Raw genomic sequence first — 6,983 nt, 5'->3', positions numbered from 1 at the left:
GACCAGACTGACCTCGAATTCAGAAATCCGCCTGCCTCTGCCTCCCAAGTGCTGGGATTAAAGGCGTGCCGGCCGGTATTACATCCCAACTGCAGTGCCCCTCTCCCCTCCCTTTTTCTTTCCCCCAAATTCACCCCCACCTTCGAAATTTTTTATTCCACACACAATCCAGGAAATCATGTGGCTCCTGAGGGTCGCAGAGAGTGGGAAGAGGTAAAGGAGCCCAAATCAGCATGGGTCTGTGGAATTCCACCCCTGGACCATTAGGGCCATTAGGACCTCTCTCTCCCTCTTTTGTTGCTATGAAAGGCAGGTGAGCCAGGTTTATAAACTCAAACAAGGGATAGGAGATTGGGAAGACAAGTGACTCTAACTCTCTGAAACCATAAGCTCTCAAATTAAATACTTCCTTTTATAAGTTGTCTTGGGGGCTGGAGAGATGGCTCAACGGTTGGGAGCACTGGCTGCTCTACCAGAGGTCCTGAGTTTAATTCCCAGCAACCAGATGGTGGCTCACAACCATCTATAATAGGACCTGATGCCCTCTTCATATAATAAATAAATCTTTTTTTTTTTTGACCTCTGCTCTCCAGTCAATTCCTCTCGCTCTAGTCAACTCAACTTGCTCAGTCTCTGCTTGCTCTGGCCCAAAGATTTATTTATAATCATACATAAGTACACTATAGCTGACTTCAGACCAGAAGAAGGCGTCAGATCTCATTACAGGTGGTTCTGAGCCACCATGTGGTTGCTGGGATTTGAACTCAGGACCTCTGGAAGAGCAGTCGCTCTTACCCGCTGAACCATCCCGCCAGCCCTAAATCTATCTTTAAAAAATAAATAAATAAGTTGTCTTGGCCATGGTGTGTTTTTACAGAAGTATAAAACTAAGACACACACAGAAAGAACTGTTCATGGTGGTATCAGTGACCATTGTGACACTGGTGGGTAGAATGACATTGTTGATAAAGACAAACAAGACATCTTCAGCTTGGAGATGAATTGATTTCCAAGAAAAAGGTAGAATTTGGGTTTGACTCAGAAGCAGCAGTTCTCAACCTGTGGGTCTTGACCACCAGAAAACATATTTCTGATAGTCTTGGGAACTGAGCTACCACTCAGTAGCAAATAACAGCTATGAAGTAGCAATGAAAATAAATTTATGATTGGGTGATTCCTAAGACCATGGGAAATATGTGTTTTCTGATGGTGTTGACCTGCAGGTTGAGAACGGCTGGCTCAGTGGATAAATTCATCGTACAAAGCTGGTGTTCTGAGTTCAATCCCTGGAACCCATGCAAAATAAGAAGAAAATTAACTCCATAAAGTTATCCTCTTACACGCACACACATCACCCTCCCTACACACACATACACAGAGGTTTTTTTTTTAAGGTGTACTTTATTTATATGAATACACTGTAGCTGTCTTCAGACACACCAGAAGAGGGCATATGATCCTATTACAGATGGTTTTGAGCCACCATGTGGTTGCTGGGAATTGAACTCAGGACCTCTGGAAGAGCAGTCAGTGCTCTTAACTGCTGAGCCATCTCTCCAGCCCCACGCACAGATTGAAAAAGTCAAATTGTGGGCTGGCGAGATGGCTCAGTGGGTAAGAGCACTGACTGCTCTGGTAGCTCACAACCATCTGTGATGAGATCTGAAGACAGTCACAGTGAGCGGGACCAGAGCGAGCAGAGGTCCTGAGTTCAATTCCCAGCAGCCACATGATGGCTCATGGCCATCTGTACAGATACAGTGTACTCATACACACAAAATAAATAAAATATATCTTAAAAAAGTCAAATTGTGAGGTTGGAGACCAAGTCTCCTATGTGAGTGTTAGGAGCCTTTTCTAATGTCACAGGCGTCTCTTGGTCAGGCATCTCTTTCCCATGGAACTCACTCTGTAGACCAGGCTGGCCTCGAACTCAGAAATCCGCCTGCCTCTGCCTGCCTCTGCCTCCCAAATGCTGGGATCAAAGGCGTGTGCCACCACTGCCTGGCGAGGTGCTTCTTAAATAGATATTTTTTATACAGGAACTTCATTCTTTCTGGAACTAGTGCTGAATTCAGTTCTTTCTGGAAAAGAACTGAATGACTAGGAGAAGCTGCGGGTAGAGGAAGACTGGATGCAGACAGCCAAATGGTCTCTCTTTTTTCCCCCCTTCGAGATGGGGATCTTGTGAAATTCCAATACATGTATAAAGATTGCATAAAGTGGGCTTCCGTCGGGCTTATCACTGCTATCTCCTCACACCGGTTCCTGGCTTTCCTTTTTCCTTTTGTTGGGATTTAGACCCAGGAAATGTGCCTGAGGTGCATATTTAACATACCAAAGTCCACCTGGCTTCCAGGTTCTCCCAGAAAACCTCAGTCCCTTCCTGCTCCAGGGAACCGATGGCAAACTCCACTCTCTCCCTTGAACTTTCCGGCTGAGGGGCTGGGCTTTCCCTTCCCCACAAAGTCATCCCTATATAACCCAGACATTTCGGTCTCTATCCCCTCTCTGCTGTTTCAGTCTTCCAGTGTACATGTATTCTTTCTCTCTTCCCCCTTTTCTCTGTCTTCCACCCCATGGTGACTTCTCTGGCCTTGGTCCTCTTGCTTCCCAGTAAACCTGCCTTTATATACTTTAATTTGCCTCGAATTGGCTTATTTCCCCGGTGGAGAATAACTTATCATCTTGATCATTGCTTCTCATTCATGGTGAAAACACTCCTGAGCACCTGATCCAGCCCAACCTTCTTAAAATGAGAGGCAACTGAAGATCACTCACCAAGATCATCAGCAGTTAGTGGCAGCCTGGCAGCCAGCCCCCCAGACCTGAGCTCATTACAGACATGTGAGTGTCTGTCTCCTCATATGTCCCTGATGGTCATTCCAGGAGGATGAGGGAAGAAAGAGGGAGCCCTGGGACACCTCCACCCCACAAACAATAGAAGTTTGGCAGGGAACAAGTGTTCCGAAAAAGCACAGAGTTGAAGCTGCCTCTCCTTGGCAGCCCATCATAAAATCCACCCCTTCAGCTGGACAGTGGTGATGCACGGCTTTAATCCCAGCACTTGGGAGGCAGAGGCAGGTGGATTTCTGAGTTCCAGGCCAGCCTGGTCTACACAGTGAGTTCCAGGACATCCAGGGCTATACAGAGAAACTCTGCCTCCACCCCCACCCCCAAACAAAAAAGAAAGAAAGAAAGAAAGAAAGAAAGAGAGAAAGAAAGAAAGAAAGAAAGAAAGAAGGAAAGAAAGAAATTCTCCTCTTCTCCATTTCCCAGTCTTCTCCCAGCTTGAACTTTGAGCCTGGGAAAAAGAGTCAGGGGTAAGAGGACCGGATGGGCTGTGGTAGGACAGCCCCTGGGGAGTCTGGCTCACCGGGCCTTCACAGCTAGAAGCTGGTCTCATCAAAGGGACTCTCTGCATTCTCTGAGAATCACACAAATAATGAATTCTTATCACTCAGCTTAGCCACCCAGCAGGGGAAAGGACACTTCAGGGACTCCTGCCCTGAGAGCTCTCTCTGATCTACTAGGGAACAGATTCCTTCAAAAGGAGGGAGGGGAGGGACTGGAGAGATGGTTCCACGTTTAAGAGGACTTGCAGTTGGTGGGTTATCCAGGGTTTGGTTCCTAGCACCGACATGGTGGCTCACAATCATCTGTAACGCCAGTTCCAGGGGACTTGATGCCCTCTACTGGCTTCCCTAGGCACCAGGCACACGTGTGGTGCGCTGACATACACGCAGGCAAAACACCCATACACATAGAATACAGTGTCACATACAGAGAGGGGTGAGGAGGGAGGGGTGTAAGAGCTAGCTCAGTGGTAGGAGGCTTCCTTAGCTTCCGCTGTGGTGCTGTGGGTTGAATTCCAGCAACACACCACACACACACACACACACACACAGAGAGAGAGAGAGAGAGAGAGAGAGAGAGAGAGAGAGAGAGAGAGAGAGAGGGAGGGAGGGAGGGAGGGAGGGAGGGAGGGAGGGAGAGAGAGAGAGAGAGAGCCAGATTCCCCAAATCGAATCCCTATAGTGTCTTAGGATGACCCCCAAGAACTGGGTCAGTGCCATATGGAGCAGACAGGTGAGACTTCTGAAGGACCGGAATGCTACTCCCTCAGGACTGTCACTAAAGGACCTCCAATCTTTGCAGCAAATGCTCTAATTTGACTACTGAGACAGAAAAGTTCTTTGTGGATAGAACCCCAGCTCTCAGCATGGATTCGATTCCAGCACTGCAGTGACCTCCATGACCCTGAGAGGGTTTCTCATCAGTGAGACAAGATGACCAGATTCCTGGTTCCTTCCAAAAACACATAAAAACCTCCTGCCCTCCCAAGACCCAGTTTTCAGAAACTTCTCCAGCCACCCGCCCCCGCCCCCCATAAGCTGCCTTTTGACGCCTATCTTCTTAGAGATTAACTGCCCATTGAAGTCCTCTAGGGAAACCTCCCTTTCTGAACACTCCCTAGTCCCAAGTGACTGGACAAGGTCACACCTGGAAGGGTGTCAGCCAGAAATACTGACCAAAACAAAAACCAGACACAAGCCCTGTTAATCAGCATGGATACGTTCGATGTCTCTGTTTCCTTTCCAGCCACTGGGTTGCAACTCTTGCCAGCCTACATGAAGTAGATAAGTTGCACACATCCCACATTCCAGAAGCAGCTGCTTTTTCAAGACACTGGACAGCTGAGGTGCCCATGGGACCCAGGAACTTCCCTTGAAGAATTTTGTAAGAAAGATATAATAAGGAAACAGGGTAAGACAGTCATCCGAAGGCAAGAGCCTACAGTCTTCTGACACTGACTGTTACTTACGAAAGTGCTTATTACATCCCTTGGCCTCTTGGGACTCTGTGGAAACTTCTGTGGCCCCCTAGTTCTGACAGATTCTATGGTCCTTGGGGTTCTCTCCCAGTTCTTCAATACAGACCTTTTAAGTAGAAGCCTGTCTGCATTTGCATTTTGAAAAGAACAACTAAGAAGAAGGAAGTGGGGGAGGGGTAGATAAAAAAGCATTGAAAACCAGAAGGCATCGCCTACTTCTTCTGGAGGCTGAGGCCTCTTGAGTCCAAGTGTTCGAGGTCAACCTGGCCTTGGGTGAAGAAAAAAAATAAATGACAATTACAAAGCAGGGAAGAGCCTGGCAGTGGTGGTGCACGCCTTTAATTCCAGCTCTTGGGAGGCAGAGGCAGGTGGATTTCTGAGTTCGAGGCCACCTGGTCTACAGAGTGAGTTCCAGGACAGCCAGGGCTGTACAGAAAAACCCTGTCTCAAAAAAAAAAAAAAAAAAGCATGGAAAAATGCCACATACCAATAATCCCAGCATATCGGAGGCTAAGTCAAGAGGATCACGAGTTCAAAACCAGCCTGGTCTTGATAGCATGACCCTGTCTTAGGAAAGAAAAAGAAAATCCAAGTCAGATGTAGTGACACATTCCCTTAATTTCACCACCAAGGACTCAGAGGCAGGCAGTGAGTTTGAGGCCAGTCTGGTCTACATAGTGAGTTCAAGGACAGCCAGGGCAACATAGTGAGACTCTGTCACAAAAACAAAATAACAGTGCTGGAGAGATGGCTCAGCTTATAAGAGTACAGACTGCTCTTCCAGAGGTCCTGAGTTCAAATCCCAGAAAGTACATGGTGACTCACAACCATCTGTAATTAGATATGATGCCCTCTTCTGGAACGTCTGAAGACAGCTACAGCATATTACATATAATAAATAAATACATCTTTGGGCCAGAGCAAGAAGAAAAAGTGTCTGAAGACAGCTACAGTGTACTTACATAAAATAAAATCTTTAAAAAAAATAACAAAATAACAAAAAATAATAGAGTTACAAACAAAAATAAGCAAGAAAAAAAAAAAACAGCCGGGCGGTGGTAGTGCACGCCTTTAATCCCAGCACTTGGGAGGCAGAGGCAGGCGAATCTCTGAGTTCGAGGCCAGCCTGGTCTACAGAGTGAGTTCCAGGACAGCCAAGGCTACACAGAGAAACCCTGTATCAAAAAAACCAAAAAAAAAAAAAAAAAAAAAACCAGAATGATTATGTAGAAATCTAGAAGCCCGCCTCGAGAAATGTGGATATCTGGTAGCTGGTTCTCATTCCTTTTAGACACCACTATGGAGAGTTGGATCTGCTCCGGCTCTCCAGGTCACTACAGCTCCAACTGCAACCCAGAAACTTTCCTCAGGCCTGTGCCCTGCCTGGTTCCTGAGAGCCTCTGTCTAGAGCTCAGGCCAAGAAAGGAAATAGGACTGACCAGAAGGCAGCCCAAGGCTGTAGGACAGACAAGCCTCTCAACCGCACCAGGAACTTTGGTAGTCTTGGGCTCCTAACACCTACCCTCTTTCCTGGCTTTTCAGGGTTAACAGAGGCCCAAAGATAAGCAGCTCTGACCTTTTGGGCCAAGTCCCTGGGGCACCGATATTTTGCATAAGATAATCTTCTAGCTGTTCAGTTGATGTTTAACACTAAGCTCTGGACCTCAAATAACCATAATCAAGTGACTGGTCTGCTTAATTGAATACTCAACTAATATGAATTAATCTCCTAACCTGTCCAGAGACAGTAGGGAACAGTTTCTTCCTTTTCTACTCTCACAACAGGCTGACACCAAATGTGGTGTGGAAGTCTCATCACTCATACTGATTTCAAGCAATCCAATTCAGTTCTGATCTTGGAAGCTCTAAAATTGTAACATCCAATCCCACAGGACCAGGCTCCATCCAGTCAGACTGGTCCTCCACTTCCACTTCCAGGGCCAAACGTTGCAAGTTGTTTATCTGAGCTTCTGAATGGACCGGCTGTTAACTACCGCTCCCTTAATTTGCTACAGTATTGTTAAGAGAACTGCAACATTTTACTTACATCCGCTGGTTACTTTACAACTTTTTGTTTTGTTTTGTTTCGTTTGTTTTTTTTCGAGACAGGGTTTCTCTATATAGCCCTGCCTGTCCTGGAACTCATTCT

Source organism: Mastomys coucha, unplaced genomic scaffold (genome assembly GCF_008632895.1).
Source record: "Mastomys coucha isolate ucsf_1 unplaced genomic scaffold, UCSF_Mcou_1 pScaffold22, whole genome shotgun sequence".
Taxonomy (NCBI): domain Eukaryota; kingdom Metazoa; phylum Chordata; class Mammalia; order Rodentia; family Muridae; genus Mastomys; species Mastomys coucha.
The sequence above is the reverse complement of the archived record's forward strand: the minus strand, read 5'-3'. Positions refer to the sequence as shown.